At 38.8% G+C, this 9,224-nt stretch overlaps 1 protein-coding gene across 3 annotated transcripts in view; it reads left to right on the top strand.

Annotated features, from left to right (window-relative positions):
- Nucleotides 1-3,095: 3,095 nt before the first annotated feature.
- NFE2 (nuclear factor, erythroid 2) overlaps nt 3,096-9,224 on the top strand; it is a 28,118-nt gene continuing 21,989 nt past the window's right edge. The window contains exon 1 of one of the 3 annotated variants that reach the window (XM_070740840.1): nt 3,096-3,329. The gene's annotated coding sequence lies outside the window, so the exon portion shown is untranslated. The remainder of the gene's footprint in view (nt 3,330-9,224) is intronic. The other 2 variants (XM_070740841.1, XM_070740842.1) reach the window with 2 other exon arrangements.

Here is a 9,224-nt window from a genome sequence, read left to right as displayed (position 1 = left end):
AAAATTTGCTGTAATGATGGTTATTTTTTCATTAGAAACACTTACTTTGCTACATGTCTTACAATGCAAAGTTTAAGTACACTTAAACCCATTGGCATATTTTGACAGATCTACTGATTTTTTAAAAATTTTCTCTCTTTAAATTTGCTTTTGAAATTGCTATTCTTAAACCAGAGAACAGGTTTGGTTGTATGCAGTTGTTGTGATTGTTGGAAGGCAAAGCACAACTGGATGTTGCCTGATCTATTTTTAAAATTGGAGTATTCTCCATTGCAGGCTTCATGTGTTCATAGAGCAGTGTTTCTCAACCTTGGCAGTTTGAAGATGTGTGGACTTCAACTCCCAGAATTCCCCAGCCAGCAACGCCAAGGTTGAGAAACACTGTCATAGAGGAAGGGACTGCAGGGATATAGGAAGCAAAAAGTACTCTTTTCTTCAATTAGACATCATTCAAATTATATTTAATTTGTAAGCTTCTTTTTAATAAATGCAAATTAAATCAACTTTCTTAGCTTATTGAACTAATGCATTTCCACTGCCATCTTATTGTTATAGTAAGTCACAGAATTATTGCTGGGGATGGGGGCTAAGTAATAAATTCTTCTAATGTATAACATCTAGTATACATAGCCTAGCTCATGAAAAACATTTATTCGTGTTAAATAAGCCTAAAAAAATTGACATATTTTTCTGAGCTTTTCTGGTGAAGTTCTAATGATTATCTCATTTCTTATGTTCCTAACATCTAATTTATGTAAGTCCACTCTGCCGAAGGATTACTTTAGCTTACCAGAAGAGTAACATGCCTCCAACAATAGTGATTCCGAGTAATTTTTACTTGTAACTAATCTGTTCCTTAATTATTTTTGTCAATTACAATTTACATAGAACATGGGCAGCAGTTGAAGGGAGGGAATTGAAGCAAGCAGTCTGGTATCCAAGCATCTCCCCCCCTCTTTTTTCCACCTGCTACAGAAGCCCACCCACCCCTTCCCAAAGGGGTCATCCCTCTCAAGCAAGAAAACAAAGACTTCTTTATCAGCATCCCCTACACTCTTGGGAAATTTGAAAGCAGAAGAACCTGTCTTAAAGGCACAGGTAGGTTCTCTGTCCATTCCTGGGCTGGAAGGAAGCTTCAATACAATAAGCTCTATTTTCTATTTATTTTTCTATTTATTAGATTTGTATGCCGCCCCTGTCCAAAGACTCAGTGCAGTTCACAACAACAACAATACAATACATAAAATACAATTTTAGAATTAGGAACTACAGTACATATCTTTAAAGGACCATAGTTCATTCATTGTTCCCCATATATATACATCATACATCCAAAATTCAACAATACATGCCCGAACTAAGCTTCGAATATGAAACTTGAGAGCAACTTTATAACTTTCCTTTTTATAAATAAGATATCCTTCTACATTAAAGCAGAATTTCTATACAGATACAGTATATACCTTCCCAATTGTGCAAGCTAGGAGACAGGGAAAGTGTTTTTATTATATATTAAAGGATAATGATTAATTATGTTCACTCGCCATCAGGTTGAGAAGATGACTTTCAGTGCCATAAAATATAAAAACACAAAATTACTGTAGTAGTGAAATGGACACTTAGGGCTTAGTGGGGAAAAATTACAAATTAAGAAATCACATACCATGCTAGCACCACCTAGCAGGTTTTAAAGAACTTAAGTGTGACACCTCTGATCATTTGACAAAAAATAACCTATTGACATAACCTTGTTTAACTGCTGTAGCTTATCTCAGGCGACTTGAGAATTGGACTCTAACATGCCAGTTACCGGTAAGTGTTTTAAGGATTTTGGAAATGTCCCAAAGTCATAATTCCTAAACGCCTTTGAAATATGTCTTGCAAGCAGTCAAACCAGTTTTTAAATACCTATTGGGTTTGAAAAATGGGTACAATTTTTGGTTTCTGTCATTTGGGAGAAGGAATGGGCATTTCATTATAAAGATAAATTATGTATTATTATTATTATTATTATTATTATTATTATTATTATTATTATTATTATGTCAATACAACACAGCAAACGAGATCACTATGCTGGATTTCGTATTTCATCGCCAGTCAGGCGCTTCCCAAGCACCTAAGACTGCATGATGTAGTGGCGAATTATGTTTGCTGATCCCAGTAAAGCGGCCTTTTGCAATTGACAGATGGAGATTTTGTCAATTCCGATGGTTTTCAAATGTCCGCTGAGATCCTTTGGCACTGCACCCAGCGTGCCAAGTACCACTGGGACCACTTTCACTGGCTTATGCCAGAGTCATTGCAGCTCGATTTTTAGATCTTCGTATTTCACTAATTTCTCTAGCTGCTTCTCCTCAATTCTGCGGTCCCCTAGGAATTATTATTATTATTATTATTATTATTATTATTATTATTATTATTATTATTATTTAGATTTGTATGCCTCCCTTCTCCGAAAACTCGGGGCGGCTCACAGGATAAATATAAAAACAAAACGTACAAGACAAGTCTAATGCATTAAAAAACTACAGGTAAAAACCCAATCTATTAATCAATCAAACAATCACATTTATTGGTCAGGGGGGCAAGATCTAATTGCCAAATATCTCTTTAGTCCAGTCACTACAGGATTGTCTTTGCTGTGTAACCTTTGCAAACAATGTATGCATAGTGTCTGGACTGAATGCCCTTGTGGATGCCGACACAGTGTGGGTGTATCCCATTCATGCCTGTGTTGTAATTAAGTGTGGTCTTGATTGTTCTTCCTTATTCTTACTATAAACCCCGTTCTCTGGTTTGGTTGACTGTGTGGTAACCTCAGAGGAGCTCAGATCATTTCTCTATTTTTCCTCCTTTTGTTACATGTGTGCCCTACTGTCTTGTAGTGATCTGCTTGTTTTCTTTTCCTGAGCGCTGAAAACTTAAGATAGGAAGCTGTTCTGTGGAGCGTCTTTCTTGGAAAGAGTTCAGCACAAGGTTTCTTGGGAGGGAAAAAAATATACTGCTAGGGCCAACTCCACCACCACCAGCACTGTGGTTTCCCTGCCCCTTGCACAGGGGCGGCTCCTGTTATGTAATATCAGCAGCCCCCAGCGAGGCGAGGCGGGGCTCGCACTGTACAGCTCTGGCCACCTGGAGTCTGGAACAGCAGCAGCAGCAGCGATGGAGGCACCCTGAAGCCCCATAGCAACTGGGCCTGGAGAGGTGGAAGGCGCTTACATGTGGGGGAAATCGGGGGTCCTTTTTGCTGCACATCCTGGAGGAAAGCCTTTTCTTCCCCACCCCCCAAGCTGCACACCTGGCTAGACGGCTAGGAATTTCAGCAGGTAAGGGGCCATGCCACAGCCTCAAAGGATATCATTGTTTCCACTCCTGTTAGGGAAGGAGGGAGGGTGGATGCTATTTCTGTACCTGAATGCCTAACCAGGCAAGCTTTTTTTTGAGGGGGGGGGATGGGACCTCTAACCAAATGTGTGTTTGAAACTCCAAGACCAGTCAGTTCCTTGGCCCATGGAGCTGCGCATCACCTTCAAAAGGTTCCCCAAGGAGCAAATTCTGCTGGACTGTAGTTCCTGCCTCTAGGCATTAGGATTTTGCTTGATTTTTAAATCCTTCATCCGTGGAAATAGATGTTCTAAGTTCTGTAGAATAGGACTCAAGGGATTTGATGGGGAATATGTGAGAATGAAAAATGGGAAGCAAATGAAGGGATTTTTTTTTTTGCTTTTTGTTTGCTCACCCATCAATTCCGATGTGGAAATTGCAGGTGTGTCAATGTGATATTTTGTTCAGGGACTTTGAGATAATACCCATTGAGTTACTCTTTTTAGGCAACATGGCTTTGACTGGAGAAAATATAACTTTCTAGTGAAGTCTGAACTTCTAAGGGAGCAGGAGATCGGTGCAAACATGAATGAAAGTGAAGCACACAAAACTGTACATAAGCAACAATATTCTGCTTGCATAGGGGAACCTATAACTGTAAAAATGAGAAAGAAATTTGTGGTCTCTGAATGCCTAACAAATTTATTATGGCATAAACTTTCCTGGACTACAATCCTCAGATGTTGATAAATTTCCTGTAATAAATTTGTTGGTTTGTAAGTTGCCACAAGACTCTGTCTGTTGAACATGATTATAACCACTAGAAAGTGTAACTGTAGAAGTTCACTTACAAACAGTGCAGCATGCAGCCAATTGAGTGCACAAATACCATTCCATGATACAAAGATACTTTTATATATATCAGCAAGTCTTTTGAATGTTCTTGTAAGCTCATACCAGGAAAACATAGAGATAACTCTACACAGATCATGAGTAAACATAGTCTGCCTTATCCATTTCATAGCATTGTTGTCATGGGATTCAAATAAGGTAGCTCTCATTATCTAGTAGATCTCTAGCTAAATGTAGTAAGCAAATAAAATATGAAGCATTCATTGCCAATATCAGATAGATCAAATACTTGAGTATTGGCAGACACTTTCTAAGTTGGATTAATAGTAGTTCTTTTACAATATACATGCTTGGGAAATTTGCTTCCATAACATGAGTTATGCTTAGAATAGAATAGAATAGAATAGAATAGAATAGAATTCTTTATTGACCAAGTGTGATTGGACACACAAGGAATTTGTCTTTGGTGCATATGCTCTCAGTGTACATAAAAGAAAAATATACGTTTGTCAAGAATCATGAGGTACAACATGATTCTCATAGGGTACAAATAAGCAATCAAGAAACAATCAATAAAATAAAAATCTTAAAGATACAAGCAACAAGTTACAGTCATACAGTCATAAGTTGGAACAAATGGGTGATAGGTATGATGAGAAAAAACTAGTACAGTAGTATTGCAGATTTAGAAAATAGTTTGACAATGTTGGGGGAATTATTTGTTTAGTAGAGTGATGGCATTTGGGGAAAAACTGTTCTTGTGTCTAGTTGTCTTGGTGTTCAGTGCTCTGTAGCGACGTTTTGAGGGTAGGAATTGGAACAGTTTATGTCCAGGATGCGAAGGGTCAGTAAATATTTTCACTGCCCTCTTTTTGACTCGTGCAGTATGCAAGTCCTCAGTGGAAGGCAGGTTGGCAGCAATTGTTTTTTCTGCAGTTCTGATTCTCCTCTGAAGTCTGTGTCGGTCCTGTTGGGTTGCAGCACCAAACCAGACAGTTATAGAGGTGCAGATGACAGACTCAATGATTCCTCTGTAGAACTGTATCAGCAGCTCCTTGGGCAGTGTGAGCTTCCTGAGTTGGCGCAGAAAGAACATTCTTTGTTGTGCTTTTTTAATGATGTTTTTGATGTTAGGTGATCATTTTAGGTATTGAGATATGATAGAACCTAGAAATTTGGAGGTCTCTACTGCTGATACTGTATGTAATGTAATATAAAATGTGATGTAAAAATAAAATGTTTTTTCAGATTCCATAATATTCAATAATGGAAGTTGTTAACAATTTTGTCTAGTGAAATGCACCAGGATTAATTTTTTTTCATAACTTAAAGCTAGGAACAAAGTTTGGATGTTATGGCTGACGTAGTAATAGACGAAGCATGTGAGCTAGCATAGTGCAATGGGGATGAGCTCAATTTCTTATTTGGCTCTTTCATAAACTTGGACCAAATCACTCTGCATAATGCCAATAGGTAAACTGAGAGCTGAACATGCAGCCACAGGGTTTGATAATCATCAGAGGGCAAAGCAAAGTTATTGGCTGCAGATATTTTTGGGTGTTTTGTAAAATACTAGAAGTGGTCAAAAACTATAGTGTATATAGGCTCAATGCATTTTTAACCTCCAGTAAAGAGGGGGGTTTTAGGATTGTAGTATTATTTCAAATACCTGAAAAACTATTTGGCAGGGGATGAATATCTACTAGCTAGCTAGCATATCTACCAGAATAACTGAAAAGACTATTTGAGTTAGAGAACAATTGTATCTTATTGATTTATCCTCTATGCTTTATAGTACATTCATATGGATTGCATTTCCGGTACAATCTTGATGAAGAGGTTACTATATAGTAAGAATCAGTAAGCCAGTTCATATATATGCTTAGCCATTATGTGGATGTTCGGTTCTGGCTTAGCAAGTTGTATATACTATGATATGAAGAAGATGGTAAGATGGAAGTTTTGACTAGAAGTCTTTGGTTACATCTAATTTATTTTCCCTTCTACTAAATTGAACAGTTCCCTCTGTCTTTGAATATTCTATGATGGCAAACCCATAGCACGCGGAGCCATATCTGCTGGCACTTGAGCCGTTGCCCTAGCTCAGCACCAACATGCATGTGTGTGCCAGCCAGCTGATTTTTGGCTCACACAGAGGCTCTGGGAGGGCGTTTTTTGTTTCCAGAGAGCCTCTGGAGGGTTGGGGGAAGAGCATTTTTAGCTTCCCCTGGCTCCAGGGAAGCCTTTGGAGCCTGGGGAAGGTGAAACACGAGCCTACTGCGCCGATCAGAAGTTGGGAAACAGGCCATTTCTGGTCTTCAGAGGGCCTCTGGAGAGCGGGGGAAGCTGTTTTCATCCTCCCCAGGCATTGAATTTTGAGTGTATCTTGTGCGATAGCGTACATCCACACTCTTTTGACACCCAAGGAAAAAAAGGTTCACCATCTCTGCTATAGACTCTTTCACTAATGTTCTTTCGTCCTATATGATATGCAGTGTTCAAGAACTATTATTGATCCAACCTACATTGCCTATGATTTATAAGGATGCAATTGCAAACTCACATTTTAAATTCATTGCAATATGGGGTGTTTTGAGCATGCGGGACTATGTGTTGTGTATGTGCAGATATATATTTCAGTACATGTGTATACATACATGTGCATATGTTTTCAGTCTACCGCCCTCTTCTGGGTGTATATAGGTGTCATTACCTTATTTTTTTCTCAAGTGGAAGTCTGCAAAAAATTTCAGATGCTGTTCTAGGGGTAGAAGTAGGGATCTTCTACCAAACTTACTATGGGTCAATATACATCAATGGGTATGCTCCACTATACATTGATAAGGGATTTAAAACTCACATACTTGCATGTCCTCATTCCTGTGTCCCATTTAGGGAACATGTGAATAAATGTTATATGTGGGAATATAACAATTCAGACATAAACAGTGTATGTGCTAAGAAGCAAAACTGGGACTACTTTATAGTCCCATATATGCATCGGGTTTTGCAGTAACACAAAGAACCACATCTTCTTCAATGGCCATATTTGATTATGAATACTGTATATGCATTGTTGCCAAGTGAATTTCAAGGTCATTTGCAGCACAATTGAATGGGAGGATGAGAAGCAAGCAGCTGCTTGATAGACCAACTGCAAAGTCTCAGGATAGGAATTTACTTCCCTTCAGGTCTGTCTAGCTCAGGACTATTGATTTTGACTGACAAGAACAACCTGCTTTACAAAATTTTGAATAGAGGTCTTCCCTATGACCAGTTAATGATGGTTCAAACTAAAAATGTCTATCGTACATATGCTTTATCATCAGGCTGTGGTTTTAAGGGTGCGGGATGAATTAATTGTTATCCATTCAGAAGTAGTATGGGACATTCTTAGGGTTTGTGTGTAAATACCACATTCCATCCAGATTGATTACTTACTTATTGCCTAGCAAAAAATACCCTCTGCCCCCATAGTACATGCATAGAATATTCTCTTGCTTACCACAACACTTTCTTTGAACATAAAGATTATATTTAGTAGACCATGGGTGTCAAACTCGATTTAATTGAGGGACGAATTAGGGTTATATTTGATCTTGCCTGGCCAGGGTGCAGGGCCAGCTTGATATAACACATGTCGGAGGTGCTTGCAGAGGCCTAAGCGCTCTTCCAGCAAAAACGGACTCCCAAGCTTCGTTTTCAGCTGCAACAACTTCCTGAAATCCTCTGCCAATGGAAATGTGCAGGGCCCTCTTGAGTTCTGTTTTCTCTGTCAGTGGCTCTGTGGGCTAGTCCTTTTTTGCTCTTTCCAGGTCAGCCCTGCTGTGGGCCGGATCTCAGTACCTCGCAGGCCGAATCCAGGCTGCGGGCCTTGAGTTGACACCCCTGTGGTAGACACTGGCCATCCATGTTTTCAGATCATGAATCTGATGAAATAACTCCTGTCAGTTGCTGGATATTATTTTATTTTTATTTTATTTATTTATTTTGTCCAATACACAATGAGACTTTTAGTGGGTATATATATATATATATATATATATGACGGTCTTGGTATATTCGGGTTTCTTCCCGTGTAGGATTTGGAAATTTCTGGCGACGTTTCGATGAGGTCCCACTCATCATCTTCAGGCTGGTGTTTCTGTCCTTGTTCTCAGGCGAACAGGTGTTCGCCTGAGAACAAGGACAGAAACACCAGCCTGAAGATGATGAGTGGGACCTCATCGAAACGTCGCCAGAAATTTCCAAATCCTACACGGGAAGAAACCCGAATATACCAAGACCGTCATACCTGTACCCGTGAAAATCTACGAAAACATATATATATATATATATATATATATATATATATATATATATATATATATATATATATACTGTATATATATACTGTATATATATACTGTATATATATACACACACATACATACACAAACACACACACACACACACAGTAAAATACATGATGAAGGTTATAGAGGAGATACTCATAGTAAAATATATCTAAGAAAGAATAGAAAAGAAGATATAGTAATAGAACATATCAATGAAAGAATAGAAGAAGAGATATACGAATAGAAGAAAGGTATAGGAGATATAGGAGAGCAATTGGACAGGGGATGGAAGGCACTCTAGTGCACTTGTACTCGCCCCTTACTGACCTCTTAGGAATCTGGATAGGTCAACCGTAGATAATCTAAGGGTAAAGTGTTGGGGGTTTGGGGATGACACTATGGAGTCCTGTAATGAGTTCCACGCTTCGACAACTCGGTTACTGAAGTCATATTTTTTACAGTCAAGTTTGGAGCGATTAGCATTAAGTTTCAATCTGTTGTGTGCTCTTGTGTTGTTGTGATTGAAGCTGAAGTAGTCACCGACAGGCAGGACGTTGCAGCATATGATCTTGTGGGCAATACTTAGATCTTGTTTAAGGTGTCTTAGTTCTAAACTTTCTAGGCCCAGGATTGAAAGTCTAGTCTCTATTTTGAGTGGAGGAGTGAAGGGCTCTTCTGGTGAAGTATCTTTGGACATTTTCAAGGGTG

This window comes from Erythrolamprus reginae, chromosome 2 (assembly GCF_031021105.1).
Source record: "Erythrolamprus reginae isolate rEryReg1 chromosome 2, rEryReg1.hap1, whole genome shotgun sequence".
Classification (NCBI taxonomy): Eukaryota; Metazoa; Chordata; class Lepidosauria; order Squamata; family Dipsadidae; genus Erythrolamprus; species Erythrolamprus reginae.
This window is presented reverse-complemented; position numbering and strand designations above follow the sequence as displayed.